This window comes from Symphalangus syndactylus, chromosome 4 (assembly GCF_028878055.3).
Source record: "Symphalangus syndactylus isolate Jambi chromosome 4, NHGRI_mSymSyn1-v2.1_pri, whole genome shotgun sequence".
Taxonomy (NCBI): Eukaryota; Metazoa; Chordata; class Mammalia; order Primates; family Hylobatidae; genus Symphalangus; species Symphalangus syndactylus.
Window position 1 is genome coordinate 26,643,722 of NC_072426.2, and position 22,123 is coordinate 26,665,844.

Genomic DNA, 22,123 nt, shown 5'->3' on the forward strand with positions numbered 1-22,123 from the left:
ATCTATTAACACATATGTACATTCAGGTTTAGCTATAACTGGGCTTTACTTGAAAATATTGTTCATGGTTTTATTAGGCTTTAATGTTTACTGTCTGTAAATAAACCTAAATAAGCTAAGAATCTACTTCCTTTATAATTCCCCATAATACATTGGCCTGCTATCACCTAGTGACATCTTACATGAAGAACAAACATCACTTAACTCACATTGCAAAGTTGCACTTCTGTATATAAGCCTTCAAATTAGCACATTCCTAAGGCTTGAGAAAAATCGGTTCAGGATGATAATACCACAAGTAAGTATTAACCCTAACTAACACATGTGGGTAGATTAAGTGATATTAAAATACTTTGATAAATAAAAATTGATACTTAAAGTACAAGTTACTATTATTTGTAACAGAAAAAAGATAAAGGACTTACTGAATTATGCTTATTTAAAATATATTTTGAAAATGGCTTACAGCAAAATGCATATGAATTTTATAGTACAATAAAAATAAAAGACAATAAGCACATTTTGTAAAATTTTATTGTTTCTCAAAAATGATTTCAGTGAATAGATTTATATTTCTTTTACCAGAGTTCAAATTCCAACCACTAGTATTGGACTGTAGGCCTTTTATTTCTTTTATGCACCAAAAAGAGTAAATCAAATATAAAATATGGCCAAAGATAATTTTTGGAAAAGAAAACATCTCTTGGCAAGAATTTAACCTGGAATTTTCTTATTAATAAATGAGGAGTGTGTTTGGTGGACTGGATTATGTTGTGCAGGCTTTCCCATGGACGAATGCCCAGTTGGAATATTCTTTTTTTGAATACATAAACAGATGTGCACAAATTCTTTTTTGCCATTTTCATTACTCAGAAGCTTTAAGAAGAAAGTTGCCCAAATAAAATACCGACTGTGGAAAAATTATTTAGAATGCAAATGTATCCCTTTGTTTTATTTTTAACTAGCTTTAGCCCTTACTCCATACTCCACATTGGATTCAGTTTAGTAAACATAACTTTGTTTCGTTGTATTCTCTACTCCAATGGTAGAGAATACATGGCTGGTAGAGATCACTTATTAATCTGAAATCAGTTTTATCACTGAATGCTTCATCAACAATATTTCTATGTTCAATGTAGAGGTTTTGCCCTGTGGGAAGAGATTTATCACCAAACCAGCTAACTTTCCATGTAATTTTTAGCATTTTGCCTGTCATGGGGTAGATAAAGTGTTTTTCTATATAAAGGGTCTGATAAAGGCCATCAGATTGACAGTGCATAGTGATTTTTTTAATAACTAGTAGATGATACTCAAATATTAAAATGTAGATTTTAAAAAGTCATGGCCACGTGCCGTGGCTCATGCCTGTAATCTCAGGACTTTGGGAGGTCGAAGTGGGTTGATCACCAGGGGACAGGATTTCGAGACCAGCCTGGCCAACATGGTGAAACCCTGTCTCTACCAAAAATACAAAAATCAACCAGGTGTGGTGGCATGTGCCTGTAATCCCAGCTACTTGGGAGGCTGAGGCAGGAGAATTGCTTGAACCCTGGAGGTGGAGGTTGCAGTGAGCCGAGATTGCGCCATTGCACTCCAGTCTGGGCGATAGCGCAAGACTCTGTCTCAAAAAGATTTAAAAAAAAAAAAAATTAAAAAAAAAATAAATAAATACTAAAAAAAAAACATTTTCCACCGCCACCTCATAATTCTAAGCACTAATTACTGTTCCCATATAATAGTAGAGGTGTGGAGATATACTCTCCAAAGAAAACCTTGGTGCCACATAATCTGGTTACAAGACAGAGTTTTTGAAATTGTATTTTTATCTTGGCAACTTGGGGGCACATGGGATCTGTATGGTTGGCCCTTTTTAATGGTGTTCATCACTGGGAATGACATTTCTGTGGTATCCTGGGCCATTCCTGTCCTCAGAGGTACACATCCATCGTCCCCGATGGTAAATCCCCACCCAGTAATTGCCAATTTGATTATGGATAACCTTTCTTTTCCATAACATGGGAACTAGACTTTAACCTTCACAAGTGACATCTTTATCTTTAAAAAGGAAAACAATAAAACTTTGGGTTTAAAATCTGAGCAATTTATCGAAAAGATTAAATGTAAGTCGTTTAAGCTTCATAATTGCTTGACCACACAGCCTTATAGTGCTCAGTAGTTATGGTTTTTTATTTTTTTATTTTTTTTATTTTTTTTTACTTTTGAATATATTGAGACATCGTGGAATTGAAGTTTGGAAAAGTTGGTGGTTTGTGGGTTTTTATATTGGCAGCTGACTCTTCTCAACCTCTTGGTGAAATGAAGTTATTTATAACTGCTTCTCTAGTGTACTCTGTTTTATGTTGAGTCCAACTTACAGTTTTCAAAGCTAAGTACAGTAAAAATGATGTAACTAAATATAAACACTTTTTATTAGAAGACTATATGTGAAACCAGCCTTTATATTAAAATGTTTCCTTTTTTTTCCTAATTGGCAATATCTTATTGTGCCCCTTTGAGCTATAACTTTTGATAATAAGTCCTAGTTCTAGAAACTTTCTCATCTTAAACTAAACCTCATCTTAAACTAAACCTCATCTTGAACTAAACCTCATCTTGAACTAAACCACACATACATACACATTTATTTCCCCACAAATTTTTCTTAGAAAAAAAAAGTCCATGGAGACTTCTAGCTCTGAGGAACGTGTTCCAATTCTGTTTTTAAAATGCAATTACATAGAAGGCATCAAGAGAATTACAAAACTAGCAAATGAAAGAATAAAGTATAAAATAAGCTCCCTAAAATTATTTAATTTGTTTAAACTTTTTAAAAGTTCAACACTTATTTTGACTGAAAATTAAATGTTATCAGGGAGGTTGATGCTGCATAGTTATATAATCAGCTTAATTAGTTGATATGGGTCATGAAGTAGATGCCCTATTCCAATAGAGTTAATTCCAGAATTCTAGAGGAAGCCTCTCATGCCCTTAAGAATGGAGCTAAGTCCACATTATGGTAATTGTTATTGTAACCTTAGGGGTGTCAAATCCTGAGAAGACAATGGTGTGACAGATTGCCAAAGCATGAGTTTTGGTGATAGGCATATCTAGGTGTGCATAGAACAGATTTTAGTGAACCTTTCATTATCATCATCATTATAATTGTTGGATCTTGGTACCATAGTTATAAATTCTGTAGCTCTGGAGTCAGAAATTCCTGAGTCTGAAGCCCACAAGCTGTATGATCATATGACCTTGGACAAGTTACTTAAATGTTAAATCATTTTCAGTTTTCTCACATTTAAAACTAGGATAATAACAAAAATGCCCCCCTCATACATTTGTGAGGCTTCTAATGGTCTATGAAAAGCACTTAGCACAATCTTCACACTCATATGTATAAGGCACTATAATAATAAGAGCTCAGTAAATGCCAAATACTATTATATAATGATTAATTCTATTACTAATTATTATTCATGATCCCCTTCCTTTAATTTCCCCTGTATCCCTGACCATATTCCAGGTTTGGTGAGTATAATACACACACTTCCCAAGAGCTGCATGAGTGGGATGCTTTATTGGCTCCTTTGTCTGATTTAGAAGGATCTCAGAAGTGGTATTCAGTACCCCAGTGGATGTGCTGCCATGTGAAGCTTCATCAGTGTTCAATGGCAGGGATTGGTTTGCTCTTCCTTGAGTCCTTCATGTCTATTGTTCCTGCCCAAATTGCCGTGCAAAATCAGAGTTAGAGGAATTGCAGTGGCTGATGCCTCCAACAGATTGACTTGAAATTCAACAAAAATTCCTGCCCCCTCATTAAAAAAAATCTTAATTCCTTTCATGTACCATTGTAGGTTCTTTAGATTATTTTATTCACTGTAATCTTATAAAGCCAGAATCTATATGGTCCAGTCTCTAAGTGCAGGGTCAAATAGGTCAATAACCAAAAGTTCATTAAAAATAATTTTGTTTGTCAGGAGATCGAGACCATCTTGGTGAACATGGTGAAACCCTGTCTCTACTAAAAATACAAAAAAAAAAAAAAAATTAGCTGGGAGTGGTGGCGGCTGCCTATAGTCCCAGCTACTTGGGAGGCTGAGGCAGGAGAATGGCATGAACCCAGGGGCAGAGCTTGCAGTGAGGGGAGATCACACCACTGCAGTCTAGCCTGGGTGACTGAGTGAGACTCCGTCTCAAAAAAAAAAAAAACTTGTTTGGATTTTTAAAATGTCCCAAAACGAGGATACTTACAAATCCCATTTTCTTCTTCCAACCCCATGTGACAACTGCTCTCCTCTCTCTCCATCCCATATCTTAGTAAAAATCCCACCATTATTCTAAGCCCCTGTGTCTCCTGTTCCTTTCCTCCTTTTCTTTCCTCTTGATTCTACATCACTTATGGACAGACTATTGGTCCAGCTAAAGTCCTCTCCTCAAAAAGTGGTGGGAAGGGAAGACTGAGCCAACCAAGCATCAAATAATGAAAGCCCATAAGTTCACTAGCTTAGCATAGATTACTAGGGGAGCAAAAGGAAATATCTGGAGCCTTGGGCTCTGAGATGGGCCTAGACAGGCATGCAGGGGCAGCAGTTGTGATGAAGGCACTCTTAAGATGGAGTGAGGTTATAAATAAGGGTGCCCTCTCAATAGCCCTTCAATAATTTTCACTTATTCTCCAAGTAGAACTAGATGTGCTATTTGTGTTTAGCTGGGTTTCAGGGAAGGCACCTTCAGGAACAGGAGCCCTAGCTCTGTAAAGACTGGATATGCTCAGAAAAGATTCTCAATAAAAGAGTTAACTTTCTTGAAAAGTTGTACTTGGTTACACAGGAGCTTGATCTCCCTTTACTGTTAAACATGCAGCAGTTTACAAAATGACTACTTGGGAATGCTTGTTTATTATAAGAGCAATTAATGCTAATATTAAGGAAATTATGTTTTCAGCAGTTATCTTTGGCCACGTCTTTCCTTCCATTCCCAGTTTCGTATCTTGATTAGACCTTTAGTATGGCAGCAGCTTCCTAACCTGTCTCCTTGACCACAGGCTTTTCAGTATCCAATTCATTTGACATCATGCTGTTGGAATAGTTTTCCTGAAACACAGCTCTGATCATGACACTCCGCTGAAACTGTAGCTACCTTTCCATTTCCAAGTTCATGTAGTCTACATTTGTCAGTTGACATTCCAAGATCCTCTTCAGTCTGGTCCTTGTCTGCCTCCTATCTGCCTTTCACTCGCTCACCTTTCTGCTCTCTTCCAACAAAATGAACCCCTGATCCCATGTCTGCTTTCCCTACATTGTACCTTTCCTTATGCTGTTCCTACCCTGTCTCAAAAATCTTCCTTTTCTTCCTCCACCTATTCACATCCTACTGTATTCTTTTGAACTGAGATCAAATGGAGGCTTTTCCTGTTATATCCCAGTTCTTAAGACATATTTCTACTAAAATCTTCTTTTCTGATTTCTTCAATGTATATACATGAAAATCATACCTGAGTTATACACATTTAGTAAGTTCTTTTATTGAAATATCTAAGATATAGTAAATCAAGATATTTTTGAGATCTGGAATGTAAACATTATGTGCGTATGCACACATATATATTGTGTGTATATACACATTATGTGTGTGTACACACATATACACACACATACATATGATGGTCCAAGTCAGTTTTATGTAGATAATTCTACACCTGACATTTTGAGGTCAGGATATATATCTAATTAACTTTTTATTTTCCAAAATCTAACAGTTGATTGTTGATTGTGTAATATAAATGTTTGATGATGGATTGGACATGGAGCCTTTGCACCTTGTAGATATCTAAAATGATATTCAGTAATTCCTTGCTAGTTATTCTTAGTAAAATCAATATGACTTTTGTTTTATGCTTCTGTAATACATTGTAACACACATAAATAAAAGTACTTAATTCATAAGTCTTCAATGGGTTATCCTTACACCAGTATAATCACCACTCAGATTAAGAACTTTCCCAGATCCCCAAAAGCCTTCCTCATGCCATTTCCCAATCACCAGACCCACTTTTTTCCTCAAAGGTAACTATTATCTTCACATCAATTTTTTGCCCATGTGATATATATTCATTTATGTCTGGTGTATTTTGCTGAGTATTGTTTTGAGTTTTATTGGTGGTATTGCTTGTAGCAATGTTCACTTTTAATGTTTTTATATTCTATTGGATTAATATATATTTATCTATTCTAATGTTGATGGACATTTGTGCTATTGCCAGTTTGGGATATTATGAATAATGCTGCTACAGATATTCTTGCACACATTATTTGGTGATAATAGGTATGTATTTCTCTTGGAGATATCCTTAGGATTGGACTTTCTAGATTATGAGATAGCCATATAATTACTTTAGGTAGACGTTGCCACCTAAATTTTCCCAAGTGGCCATAACAATTTATACTCCCACTAATAGTGGATGAAAGTTCCTATTGTTCCACAAACTTGATGTATGGGTATTTAGTTGATGCAGTACTATCTATTTAAACGACTATATTTGTGTAGTGTCACATTTGTTGTATATGAAGTAGCATATGTATGTAGGTTTATTTCAGAGCTCTCCATTGTAATCTATTGAGCCATTTGTTTATCCTTAGCCACAAATGTTTGTTTGTTACTGGTATAGAAACACATTTTTAACCTTTAACATAAAATATCTGTATGCTGATCTCAAATTTACTTGTTTTAATAGTTTATATGTAGGTCTATGTCAATAATTATGCAATATTTCCTAATTTTATGCATTTTACTTAGTGTTCTTGCCTTATTTCAGTGGTCAGACCTCAATTATAATGTTGAATGAATGTGGTGATTATGGGCATCTATTTCTTTTTGTGGTACCATAAAGAAGTCTTTTAATAATTCACCATTAATTATGAGTTTTTTGGTAGATTTTGTGTGCATGTGTATGTGTACATTTTATCAGATAAGTACTCTCTACATTTAAATTGTTTATTCATACATTCATTTTTTAATTTTTTTAGAGGCAGAATCTTGCACTGTCATCTAGGCTGGCTCCAGTGTACTAGTGCAATCATAGCTCTCTGTAGCCTCAACCTCCTGGGCTCAAGTGATCTTCCTGCCTCAGCCTCCCAAAGTACTGAGATTATGTGCATGAGCCACCACACCTGGCTTATTTCAAAATTTTCAAAATTATTTTAAAATTATAAATGGATTTTTAATTTTATTAAATACTTTTTCATAATTATTGAGTTAATTTTTGTTCATTTCCAGTTTAATTCTCTGCAGCAAGACACCATGATTTTAATCTTCTGACATTTGTTGAGACTTGTTTTATGGTCAGCATATAGTCAATTTTAATAAATATCCCTATGCACTAGAAAATTATGTGTTTTGCAATTTTGAGATGAGATTTTCTATGTGGTGTAATTAACTCACATTTGTTAAGTATATTGTTTCTGTCTTTTATAGCCTGATTATATTTCTGCCTGCTAGGTCTATCACTTATTCTAAGAGATGAGTCAAAATCTAATAAGATATTAGATTTGTCTCTATCTCCTCTTAGCATTACGAATTTTTACCTTTGCCAATGTGAAGGCTGTTATTTAGTGCATATAAATTTAGAATTATAATTACTTTCAGATAAATTAATCATTTTATTATTAAGAGATATTCCTTTTTAACTCTAGTAACACTGATGTTCTTACTTCTTTGTTACTGTAGTAGAGCTATATCAACTTTCTTTTGGTTTGTGTTTGGATTATATTTACAATTTTTACTATAAGCCCTTGTGTTTCCTTATATAACAATTGTCTCTTGTAAAATATATATAGTTTTTATTTTATTCAGTCAGATAGTCTTTGTTTAGTAACTGGAGTAATCTGTTTAGTTTATTTACTAACAGTTTGATCTGTCATTGATCAAATCTTTGATCTATCATTGTACTGTTTGTTTTCTATTTGTGATTTTTGTTCTATGTAAATTTTTCTTTCCTTGTTTCCTCTACTTTAATGAATCTATTGTTTTTAATATTTCGGTTATCCCTCCATCAATTTGTTATTTATACAAGTTGTGCTTCTTTAAGTGGTTACTCTAGAGAGTACAACATGTAATACATCCTGGCATTAGTAAAATTAGAGGCAAGTCATTACATTTATTAATACTCAGACAGTGAAATGACCTAACAACATTCAACTCTATTAGCCCCTTACTCTCTTTTATATTATTGTTGTTAGAGGTTATTGTTTTATATAGTAATAATTTATATACATTTACCCTCATATTTGTCCTTTCTGTGATACTTATATTTTCTTTAAATCTTTGTGCTTTCATGTGGATTCATTTGCTTTTTGTCTGAAGAATACCTTTTATTATCTCCTTTAGTGTGATCTGTTGGTAACAAATTCTCTAGTTTTTGTTTCTCTGAAAGTATACCTATTTACCTTTATTTTCAAAGTATATTTTTGTCAAGTATAGAATTCTTGGTTGTCAGATATTTTTTCAGCCTTTTGAGGCTACCATTCTATTGTCTTATGGCTTTCACTGCTTCAATTAAAAAGCTGTTATCTTACTGTTCCTTTGAAGATTGCAGATATTTTTGTCTGTCTGCTCTTAGGAGTTTTCTGTTTTTCATTGTAACAGTTTTACTGTGTTATACCTAGCTGTGTGTGTGTGTGTGTGTGTGTGTGTGTGTGTCTGTATTAGTCTGTTCTCATGCTGCTAATAAAGACATACCTGAGACTGGGTAATTTATAAAGGAAAGAGGTTTAATGGACTCACAGTTCCACATGAATGGAGAGGCCTCACAGTGGAAGACAAAGGAAGAGCAAAGGGACCTCTTACATGGCAGCAGGCAAGAGAGCATGTGCAGGGGAACTCCTCTTTCTAAAACCATCAGATCTTGTGAGACTTATTCAGTATCATGAGAATATCATGGGAAAAACCCACCCCCATGAGTCAATTACCTCCTACCGGGTCCCTCTCGCAACACTTGGGAATTATGGGAGCTACAATTCAAAATGAGATTTGGGTGGGGACTCAGCCAAACCATATTAGTGTCTTTTATATTTGTTGTGCTAGTCATTTACAGTGCCTTTTGAAATCTGTGGCATGATAGTTTTTATCAGTTTTGGAAAATTCATAGTGATTATTTCTTCAAATACTGCTTTTGCTATATTCTCTATTTTCTGTCCTTTTGAGACTCCAATTATATAGAGGTTAGAACTTCTCCCATAACTCCACATCTCATGTCCTTTTTCCTATGTTTTAAAATTCCTTTTCTTTATTTAATGTAGCTATTTCATTTGGACTTATCTTCCAGTTTACTAATTCTGTCTTCTGTTATTAAAATTGACTATATAGAGTTATTAAATTTCAGTTACTGCTTTTTTTTGTAATTTCCAGTTTTCTGCTAAAATTACCAACATTTTTTAATGTTGAAAAATGCTGAAACATAAAATTGTCACAATTATTTTAAAGTCCATTTCTGATAATTCCAATATCACAATCTCTCATGGGTCTCCTTCTGTTGCATGGCTTCTACTGTTTTCTCGGTTTTAGGTTATGGGGTGTTGCCTTGTTATTCCTAATTGTTTTTTATTGAATCCCAACATAGGTGTGAAAAATTGTAGAGAGAGTATGATACTCTGGATTATGTGATCTTCCTTAATGGAAGATTTACTTTTGCTCCTGATGGGCAGGAAGACTAGGATCAGATCACCCAATCCAATTATAGATTGAACAGATATAAAGCAGGGTTTCAGTCTTATTGAGTACATGGTTATTAGCAGTTAAAGTTTAGCCTCCCTGGAATTCAACTGGTTGGGCCTGATTCCAGTTTTTTTCCCTCCAGCCACTTTAGACTTTAGAAGCTTTGCTCAACTTCTTAGCCTCTCAGCTTCTAATTTATGCTTACTTACTTATTTTCTTAGAAGTATTTTGTAATTGGTGAATACCTCAGAAAAACACTGAATGTTGTGCTGACATCTCTGGACGGACTTCACTTTTCTCTAGGATATTGGCCTCTCAATTCCTTGCTGCTTGGGAGTTTTCCAATGCCTTATTTTTATATTTTTGGTTCGGCTTCTCTAATTATTATAGGTGGGAGGGTTGATTATCAGTAAACGAATCTTCCATCACCAGAAGAAGAAATCCATAAGATAATCTTTTGAATAATAATTTATTTTGAATTCAAAACAGCATCTTTTTTTTTTCTGTTGTTTTGAGATGGAGTTTTGCTCTTGTTGCCCAGGCTGAAGTGCAACGGTGTGATTTCGTCTTACCGCAACCTCCTGCTCCTGGGTTCAAGCGATTCTCCTGCCTCAGCCTCCTGAATAGCTGGAATTACAGGCATGTGCCACCACATCCGGCTGATTTTTTATTTTTAGTAGAGACGGAGTTTCTCCATGTTGGTCAGGTTGGTCTCAAACTCCTGACCTCAGGCGATCCGCCCGCCTCAGCTTCCTAAAGTGCTGGTATTACAGGTGTGAGCCACCGTGCCTGGCCCAGCAGTCTCTATTGAAACAATAAAGATAGGTTTAAAAAAATACAAATAAGCTATTAATTTTAGCTCATAGTGGTATTTCAGATTTTGAGAATCAACTGAAAACTTTTCTTAAATCTTTGAAGCACAGTTTTAGAGAGACATTAATGTTTTTCTGATTTTTAACTTGAAACAAAATTTGGCAAACTTTATACACTATTAGAAAAATATGTCAATTGTTTGCTTGAATGATTTCCTATTTTTCCACGTTATGGGTATGTTGAAAAGGTGATTAATATTGCCATTCACTATCAGTAAGTTAATGAATACTTCACTCAAGTACAGCTGCATCATTTAACAACAGGGATACATTCTAAGAAATGTGCCTGTAGGCGATTTTATCATTGTGTAAACATCAAAAAGTGTATTTACACAAACCTAGATGGTATATAGCCTATTACACACCTAGACTATATGATATAGCCTATTGCTCCCAAGCTACAAAGCTATATAGGATGTGATTTTACTGAATACTGTAGGCAATTGTAACATGATGGTAAGTATTTGTGTATCTAAACATATCTAAACATAGAAAAGGTACAGTAAAAATATGGTATAAAAGATAAAAAAGGTAGAACTATGTATAGCAGCTTCATTATAATCTTACAAGACCACTGTTATATATGCGGTCTGTCATTGACAGAAAAGTTATTACATGATGCATGACTGTACCTTAATAAGAGTCATTTTCTAAATTAGGTTATTACAGGTAACTATAAAAGTGGCAAACTTACATTTGCATCACTATGGAAATTTGATAATTAGAGCTTAATTTTTTGAGGATCTGCTAATCAATGTCAAAAGGAAACCAATGTTATTTACCAGTTACTTTTATAATGATTGTGTTAAACATACACAACACGGTGCTCAATATGGAGTAGAACATTTGGACAGTAGAGGGTGCAATTGTACCTTTAGTTCTGTATTTTAGCCATTAGAAATTAGTATTTAATGGCTGAGAGATAAATTTGAAGAATGTACTGTTAGCTGAAGCTGTACACTATTTATGGAAGTGTATTTAAAATAAACTGAGTCATGTAAAGAAGGAATACAAATTTCTCTATCATGTGATGCTTTGCTTTACCTTGTACTTTTAAAAAATGAAACATTTAAATCTCAATCAGAAACTATTTGCTAAAAATATTATTTTTAACTGAATAAAGAATATATTTTCTACATATAGAAAGGCATATACATATCAACATGACATTTTTCTGTTGCGGAGCTTTATTAATATTAATTATATATGTTTTTCCTCTTGGGAAATGGTTCTTCCAAAAGGATTAGGTATATTGATGACTGCATCATGAGACTCCCAGTTTGTGGGAGGAAAAATATAATTAAAACCACTAAAGATAAATGATGCAATGCCAAGAGGGTTTTTACATTCACATGGTTATTAATGCTAAGGTTTTGTTGAAGATGTAGAAGTTTCACACAGTTGTGAATCAGAAACTTAGATTTCTATTTAGACACTGAAGCAGCATTATAACATTACAGTTAAAAGCTTAATTTACAAAGATTTTTGGGACATACGTATGCAAGGCTTTGACTTTTTATCTTCAAATTTGACTCTTTCATAGGTAAGGATTTATTTTATTTTCTCGTAGGAACGGCTTGTCTTTAGGTTTTTTAAGGTTGACAACAATTACTTTTTTCAAGACCTATATTCAAGTCTAATAAATTTGAAGAGCTTACGAAGTATTCTTTCTGACTTTTTAAAATTACAGAAAACATCTACCTGAGAAATATTCTTTTTTGCATTAACAAACCATGTATTCCTGTCTTTTGATTTAATTGAACAATTATTTAACATAGCCTTGTGACTTTATAATTATTGCTAATTCCCAAAGGTTAGCACTTTCATATTCAATTGATTGTGATGTTAAAGCTTATGATTTTATATCTAGGGCCTAATCTGACATTCTATGGAGAAAGCAAAGCAAGAACAAGGGAGAGGAGATGGGAAATAAGTATATGTATGTTAAGCATTAAGTTAGTGAAGGAATTTTGCAGATGGATATAAATTTGCTTCTTGAACTTTGAATCTTAACTTACAAATTTTAAATGATCAGGTAGGACACAAACATTGGTTAATAATCACAGAAGTTATTAAGTATCTTAATTGAAAGCATCTGCTTTCAAAATAATATTAAATGTTATGAATAGTTTTCTACAAGATGTATGTATTAAGAAGCACTAGTAAAGAAGGCCAACTCCAAATAAAGCAATCAGCTTTTGAAAGAGTAGCTGGAACTGTGGAAGAAACAAAAAAGAAATTGCAAAACTGTTGATCCTGTAGACATTGCCAGTGTTACATAAAAGCACACTGTACCTTGAAGACAACATATTATAAGACTAAGAGTAAGAAAGAAGGTGAGATTATGGTGATTTAAAGTGCATTGAGAGAGTTGAAAAAAGTAGTTGGATATCAAGACACATTTCTAGAAAAAAAATCAGAGTTACAGGAAGAAAACACGGTTATCATGGGCCTTAAACAGGCAAATATGTTGTTCAAATAGTGATGTCTTTTTTTTTTTTCCGTAGAAGAAAACCCATTTTAAAGTTAAGCCTCTGATATATTTGATTTATTACATACAGAAAGGCTTAAACTAAGCCTCTGATATGTTTGATTTATTAAATATTACACAACACCATCAATAAACAGAAAAATTGTCCCTTTTGATTCTTTTCCATCAGAGAGGTGTGTTTTGCATGTTAAATAAATAATTGTTCACTGCATTTACTCCTACCTTTATTTATTCAAAGCAATTAGCCAGTATAGTGAGCGCCTTCCTGTTCTAGGTGTTGATGAACAAAATAGACATAATTCTTTGCTTTCATAGTTTACAGTCTAATGGGAGATGTATCTATTTAACAAATATTTATGCAAATTAGGGTTAGCGTTAAGGTTAGGGTTAGAATGCATAATATATAATTATGCATTCTGATAAAGTGCTTTTAGAAGAGAAAATATGGGGATGACTCTGAAGGATTATCAGAGGTAGTTTTATTTTAGGGAAGAACTGAAGAATAGATTTATTGAATAAACGACTCAAGAGATGAGAGGCAGTAATGGGGCAGTGATAGGGCTAGGATTTGAAGGCAGTGAAAGGGGTTGAGAATAGGGCTTCACAGGCAAAAAGAGAATTCCCATTGGAAGCTATGAAATGTTAAGACGTAATTGCTTAATGCTTGGAGAACTTAAAGAACTAAAGGATCACTGTAACACTTTGGTAATTAATTATTCATCAAATGCTCTATGTATTTTGATCCCATTGTAGTCCTTCCTTGAACATTTTCCAAACCTGAGCAATAATCCTGTGACCCAGTCTAATTTTAAAGGGAGGAAATGTGATTATGGATCAAATGGCAAGGCTAATCCTTCCTGTAGGCACCAAATTTGTTATATGTTCAGGGTTTTCTGTCATGTCATTGGCTGTGGCCACAGGCTGGGCAAATTGTGGTTTGAAAGGGGAGATGCGAGTAGTTGACAGTACTGTTTGTGGGACGAGAACTGTGTGTTCTTGTCTCAGATATTGCTGTGTATGTAGATAGCAATAGGGGATTTCACAAATGGAGAAAATGCTTGTACTTTCTATTAAATTGTCTAACTGACTTTTAAAGTATTAAATGCCATGAATACTCAGGTTCAACACTGAAAGTATTAGAAGAAGGAAGGTTTAGTTTTTAAACAATGTATATATTTACCATTTATTTATATGGTATATACAGTATGTAATATTTTATGTATTTATTGTATATTTATTTTGGAAATTCATAATACATACTGGAAAGTTAAAAGTACTGATATTAATGCAGAAAGAAATCCTTTTCTTACATTTTTCTCAATCTCTCCCAAACATTTTTGACCATGAAACCCTTTTTCATTACATTTATTACCATTTTAAGGAACTGATGTTCTTTAGTTCACATTCTGAGGGAAGCCCTGCATTAGAGCTGCCTGGTTGCTAGCAGAGCTTTACTTTGGCACTCCTCTTAGAACAACATATTTGCCTGCTTAAGATCCATGATAACTATGTCTTCTGCCTGTCACTTTGAATATTTGCTAGAAAATATGTGTCTTTATACAACTACTTTTTTTTTTTTCTTGAAAGAATCACCACTTAAAAGATTCCACCTCTCAATGTTGTTGCACTGGGGATTAAGTTTCCAGCATATGAACTTTGGGGGAAACATTCACAACATAGCTGACACATTTGCTTTTTTTTCTGTGGGAGGTGGGATAGGATGGGATGTTAAACCATGGCATATGTTGCTGTCACTCCTTTAATTATCTGTATTTGTGTGTTTGTATGTATGTATATATATGTTATTTGTGTGTGCCCTTGAGAGTGACGTAAAGTAAACTAAAAAATAGACCGAACGTGGAAACACTGTTATCTTAGGTAAGTTTTAGTTCTGTGACTGCTGAGAGAATATTACTTGCTGTTTTCTGATGGAGGGTCTGACCAGTGGAAACTGGAAAATGAAAGTAAGCAATTTTCACTAAGTTCTCTATGTTCCTAACAGCAGCAATTGCTTTTAATATTCCACAAATAAACATTGTGAAGATTTCTCTGTCATTTTTTCCACTTAAAAGAGGCTGAGGCAGGAGAATGGCATGAACCCGGGAGGCGGAGCTTGCAGTGAGCTGAGATCGCGCCACTGCACTCCAGCCTGGGCGACAGAGCGAGACTCCGTCTCAAAAAAAAAAAAAAAAAAAAAAAAAAAAAAAAGTTGTAGTCAACATAGATGATTGTGTAAAGAAACTAGATGATTAGAATTTTGGCTGTATTATATTCTGGGGAAAAATTAGATGAATTTTCCATAATGACTCTCTACATTAACTCTTTGAGTAAAAAATTTGTATGTAATACAGTGACTCTAGACAGACACTATCTTGCACTAATATCAAAAAAGTGTGAAAGTTCCTATTGTACATTTATTTATATGGTGCATTGAAACTATATGATACTTTAGATATTTCTGTTTTGGGTGACTTCTTCATTATATAGGTGTTTGCACATTTGTCTTTTAAGTTTAAATCTGGACCACTAATATTTAAAGTATTCTTTACTTACCAGATTAAATGCCTGTGCTTTCAATAATGAATTTTTAAAAATCCAGTCTAGACCATGAAGGAATTACTGAATCTTTTCTCAAAACCTACATTAGGCAAGGCGAATGATAATGTTATAGTTAGTTACAAATACATAGTGAATGTATGCATCTCCTGGGCCCCAGCCTGGGGCTCCTATCCTTGTTTCAAGAATAGTACTTGGCAATATCTTGGCCCTGGAATGGTATCCATTTGCTTTACTAGCCTACTGCCTGACATTGCCTGACATTAGAAAAGTGGATTTCTGGATTTCCATCTCATGATGATTATAGAAAAGTCACAATATGAAGATTCCTTAATTTGAAGTTAGGTGATATTTACATGCCCATTAAGTTAATGAGAGTGGAGATCTCCATGTATTTCCCTACTAGGTCTTTTTGCCTGCAAAGCCCCCTCTCCCTTGAATCACTGACATTCTCACAATATAAATGAATTTCTTGACATCTTTCTCTTGCCCAATGCAGTCATTTTACCTACTAATAAAAATTCAATTCACCCAAATTTCTATTTTATTATCTTTCTTACATCTTTAGTATTTTCTTACCTTAGTATTTTGAAAGAGTTTGCTAACGAAATTTCGGTTTTCTTTATTTTAAATTTTGGTTACAAAACCTGTAAGAAGAAAATGGCCAAGTTATATCATCCGCTAAATACTAGTTAAAATAAAAACAACAGCAAAAAAGAAAAATCATAGACTATAGAGCTATTCTATAAGCCCCACAACATCAAATCTGTTTTCAGAATCAAAATTACTTTTGAAAGTGCTATAGAATATTTTGTGGAAAATAATGATGATTTACCTTAGTAAAAGATGCACATTTAATATACCAGAAGAATCACTGAAATGGAACTGAGCAACTCTAACTTATTTATCATATAGGGAGATATGTTGCATGCTTATGTGCATATTCATTAAGCTTCAAAGGTAGTAAAATGGTATCTTGTGAATAAAGCATTTTAAATTCTATTTTATGCATTTAAAAATTTTGCACTTATTTCAAAATACAAAAAAAACTAATATTTTTCTTGATTTTTTTTTCTTTTGGCTATTGGAAATGAGCAGCTGACTAAAGAGTACAAATAAATATTCATTTTGCTAGATAGTTCATGAGTTTTCATGAGAACTAGTTTAGCCTGAGACCCAATAATAACTTCCCGTCATCTTAAGAAGGGGACTATAAAAATTCATTTCACCTAATATTAAGCATGACACTAATTCGGTATTAAATGCTAAGTACATTAGCAATTATGGTACAGTGCGCTGTTTCTTTCCAAGTCTCTGCAGTAAGTTTTTCATCATTAATGGTTTATTTTTTTTTCTTTTCTACGCAGAACTTACCATTTGAAATAGTATAACTATTTCCATTTTTACTTATATCCATGTAAATACATATTCCTTATGGACAAATCTATCCACTAAACACAATTATAAAACTAGTTCTATAGGAATTAATAAAACAGCAGGCACTCGAATCCCTGTACTTAATTCATAGGGAATCAATGTAAGTTCCAGTTTCTGTAAAAACAATAAAGGAAAAAGGGATCCTTGAATTATTGTCTAATTTATCAAAGTATAATTAAAATTCTATTGTCTGACTCATCCCCCTTTATAGTCCAAAGACAATTCTGGTTGTGCATTATTATTCATTGCAATAGGATGATTGCTTTCCTAAAACATATTCACACGCAGTAATGTATAAGTGGGTTTGTAATGTGCCTAAAATAATAGGTATTATTATTACGGATCTTCCTTGGTTTTACTTTTCTATCAGTAATGTGGAAAGCAAAATTTGAAAATATTTATAAACTAGAGAGGCTCAGATATTTTGAATTAATTAGGGTGACCAACTCTCCTGGTTTGCCCGAGACTGGAAGATACTTAGAACTTTTAGTTTTAAAGACAGGATAATTTCAAGCAATTTTAGGATTAGTACAATCTCTGGCAAATGGGTTCAAGTTACTTACCCTGAGCCAGAATGTAATCTTGTTGAAATAAAGACAAGACAAAGAAAAGACAAGACAAGAAAAAATAAAGACAAGACAAGAAAAGGAACTTTTTGAAAACCTTGTTGCTGCTCTTCCAGGATTTTTCAAATTTGTCCTCTTCGCCTCCCCAACCCCTAAGTCAAGGAAGTTGATGTTAAGGACACTCTTCTCTCTCTGGATACAGAATAGGACAGTAGCAACACTTACAAGTTCTGCAGAAAGTAATGAGGGGTAGGGGCCTCAGCTTTACATCACCTAGTCTGGATATGAAGCCAGGCTTTGCCATTGATTAGGTGAATGATTCTGTGGCTCCATTTTCTCTAATATTAATAGAATATTAATAATATTTAACTTATAGTGTTGTATGAACAATACCTATCATGCATTAAGAAGTCAAGGAAGTTAGTTAATTTTTTGTGATCTTGATTATGATTAGCAACTTAGAACAGACCGTTATGTCTGCCAGTGATAGTAGCTTTAAAATCTAGATTCTTAGGAGGACTTGCTACTTTTAGCAATCTTCTGCAAGAGGTAGCTTCTATCACCTGAAGGGCTCAGCTATATATTTGTTTGTTTATTTTTTCCCATTCAAGATATACACATGAAATGGCAGAAGAAAATTTCAAAACTTAAGATTCTTCCAGGAAATACAGTGTCAGTGGAATGGACAAGTGGATAAAATTAGCACAGTTCTTTTGGGCTAATTATGTTTTTAGTGAAGGATGATAAATTCTACAGATTTATTTTTGAATAGCCGGTATTGTAATAAAGCTACTTTATTGGAATAGCTCATTAAATGATTCTGAGAGTCCGTTAAGGAAGGCATGTCAGTTTTTATTCTCAGTTACGAGGGTTGGGTGCAAGACTAAAGAGCATATTGGAGTTCAACAGGCCACAGTTTGGTCTGGCTACCAGTAGAATTTTGCTTCTATTAAAGTTATGAAAAAGGAAGACTGCTGAAAAGCAGGCTGTAAGTTGATTCTGGAATTCTAGAGTATGAATTCAGTTCCTTCAAAATTGCATTGTTCTAACTGTTAGCATCTAATGTCAAAGCTTCATTTCAGATAGGCAGTGGGGCAGGGCTCAGATCAAGCCATTCTCCTCTACTGTATCCCTAAAGGAATTTGAGGTAGACACTTCCTAATTAGCAGAAAGTAGACTTGTGCCTGATCTTTGATCTTGTAATTTAGCCAATTAAGTTTACTACATGACACTTAGTAAAGATAATTTGTCTGTTAAGATGTAATTGCAGGACTTTGATTTTTCACATAAGGTTTATTTCCAGCATTTACTAAGTACAACGCATAAGATGTTTAAGAAAATATTGGAAACACTCAAAAGGTTGAGATGGAAACCTGGTCGCTCAATATCTAAACAGCTGGTCAACAGCATCATTGAAAAACATACCTAAAATATTTATTTTTACTTTAAAAATGAAAGAGAAAAGGCTAGAATCCTGGATTTTGCATATGAAATTATAAAGCATTTAAGGGAAAATCAATTTAAAAAAATAACACAGCCTGACATAACTAAATATATTCTATTCCTTGAACACCTTTTAAAGTCAATTGTAAAAGTCATGTCTTTTCAGCTGTTTACTCTCTTTGTGTTTGTTATAACAGATTCCTGACTCTCAATATCAGATTCATCCTGGAATAGATTTTATATCAGGAGATGTAAATTTAAAATGGAAATGTAATGTGTATACATCCTATAGTTGTATGTAGATATGCCAGCTTAAATAATGAAAAGTATTTACATAATTTAGTGTAAAAAAACTCACTTTTTTCCAAAATGCCTAAATATTTTTGGTTGAAGTCTTATTTTTTATTTTTGGGGAAAGTGTTTTAGTTTTTATTTTCCTTTGTACATGTAGACAGACTTTCTACAAATAAGGAAGAACCTTCTCTCTTTGTGCTGCTCAAAAACATTAAGTAACCCCATTTAAACCCTAAATAAACTCTAAAACATCAATGAAAAACTTATTTAAAATATTTGTTTTCACTTCAAAAATGAACAAGATGGCTGGGCACAGTGGCTCATGCTTGTAATCCCAGCATTTTGGGAGGACAAGGCGGGCAGATCATGAGATTAAGAGATCGAGAACATCCTGGCCAACATGCTGAACCCCGTCTCTACTAAAAATACAAAAACTAGCCGGCATGGTGGCGGGTGCCTGTAGTCCCAGCTACTCCGGAAGCTGAGGCAGGAGAATCACTTGAATCCAGGAGGCAGAGGTTGCAGTGAGCTGAGATTGCGCCACTGCACTTCAGCCTAGGTGACCAGAGCAAAACTCCGTGTCAAAAAAAGAAAGAAAAGAAAAACAAAGAGAAAATCCTGGAATTCTGAACCCAGCTTAGCAGTTGTCTAATTATGTCCTCTATACATTGTATCTGATATATTTTTAGACATAAACTCATGGCTTCATGAACCCCAATAATAGATCTATAGGAAAAAGTCATTTTGTATTAAACATTTTCCCATGGAAATAAAGAATTCCCACAGGTTAAATAAGAATTTGGCCTTTTGCCCGGAAGAAGGAAATTTTCATGGAAGCTTTTTTAGACTACAGTGAGTTATACAAAGTCACAGTACTTCTGCTTGGTTTACTTTTAATTAAAACAATAATTCAGAGCTATTATTTATTATTTTCAATATTTGTAAGTTGCTCATTTCTTCATTGCAAAAGAAAATGTTTTGAGAATGATCCATTTTATATATCACATTTAGAAATAAATGCACTTCTGAAAGTCTGTGTTGGAAAGCAGAAAAATGAAGTGTCTTGTGTAATCTGCATTAAGAGAATTATTAGATCATAATCTACATAAAAGAATATTCAGGACTGTATATATTTTGTCATTTAGTCCTCTAATTACAAACAAGTACACTTTAAATGAACAAGCTTGTTAACATACCTTGACCTCCCTCCCTCCTTTCGTCCCTTCCTCTGTCTCTAGCTTAAATACAAAAAGTTGTGTATTCAAAAGCAACAGTGTGCAAGTTATTTTGATACTATTCTTTGCTAAGTTTAGAATTGCATTGCAATTCAATTTTATTTTCTATCCACTTTGTTTTAGTGTTAAGGAATAACCAAATAGAGCATTGAGGATTATAATATTGAGTGCCCAAGAATAGTAATCAAAAGTCTGCCAATAAAGATGCTATAAAATTGGATGAGTTGGTAATGTCTTAAGCAAATATTAGGAATTTAGGTACGTATTAGGCAGATATTTGGGGATTCTAAACATGTGTTCCCATGATGGGAGAGTAACACTTGGATTGAAAGGAAGTTACCTATATGTGATCATTTTGGGGAATATTGAGTGGGCAGGGATGAGGGTGAGAGTGGGTAGAGGTGGGGGTGACTGCAGTATAGTGTACAATTCACTGCAGCCCGCGTGGTCTCCCTCACTCCTTCACGATTTTCCCTCTTCATCAAAGTTTGTGTCAGGATGTCTTCCTGGCCATTCAAGTGGAAACATACATTTCTAACAGCTTGGTTGTGAGGAAAGTAATATTTTTAAAGGTATGATTCAGTTTCAAGATGAAATTTTTGGAGCTCGGGAATGATTTTTAACCCCCACCCTCTCCCCGCCAAATTCAGCAAATAGAAGAAGCAAGGCCCATCCGAGAACTATTCCCAGGCACCAGCTCGAGGCGGAGGGCTCATGGGGAAGCTGAGTGGCCTGCTAGGGCCCAAATCCGTTTTTGGCCTTTACCCTAAAACAGTTCCCTGATCAGAGTTTGGAAGGGGCAGAAAGGAAAGTAACTATCTGGAGCAGGCAAAGAGTAGCCACGCCTCGGGGGCTAAAATCGGAAACCCCACCCCCTACCCCACAACCCTTTCCCAAAGGTAGTAGGCTGAAAGGGGGAATTCCTCGCGGGCGCCGACTCGCTTGCATCTCCTGAGAGGCAAGTTTCTTCGCAAGCGTTAGCCACCTGTGTGAGGCGCTCCGCGTGGGAAAGGTGGCGTGGGAGAAGCGACAGCTCGGCCACACCGCTCGGGAGCTTTCCTTAGTGAGGCCGGCCGTCAAAACACCTCCAGAACTCAGAGCTTTGATGATACAGAGTCCCGTATGCCTCGTACGTCGCTAGGATCGTAGCCCAACATTCTCCAGACTGGTCTGCTCTGGAGTCAGCTGAGGCCTCCCGAGTTTGCCGGGGGTCCTCCCTGTCCCCTCCCTCCCACCTCCCCACCCCCGAAGTAGTGCTCCCCCCTCGCTCCATCCGCACACCCCCGGCGCGCCTTGGAGGCTTATCAGGCTCCCCGCACATCCCGCAAGCTTCCTTGGGCGCCCGGCACGAGGGACCCTGAGAGCCCAGCCGCTGCCTCGGAGCCCCCATTCATGTTCCCTCCTCCCGCTCCCCCGCCACCGCGCCTCCCGGCTCTTCTCCCCCGCGCTGCGGCGCCCACCGCGTCTCAGGTTTAATCCCGAGTTGGCCCTGCTGGTTTGCTCTCCCCGCTCTGA

General features: G+C 35.0%; 1 protein-coding gene across 1 annotated transcript in view; it reads left to right on the top strand.

The window, feature by feature from the left end:
- PRKG1 (protein kinase cGMP-dependent 1) overlaps positions 1 to 22,123 on the top strand; it is a 1,318,464-nt gene that overhangs the window by 61,276 nt on the left and 1,235,065 nt on the right. The gene's annotated exons all lie outside the window — the stretch shown is intronic.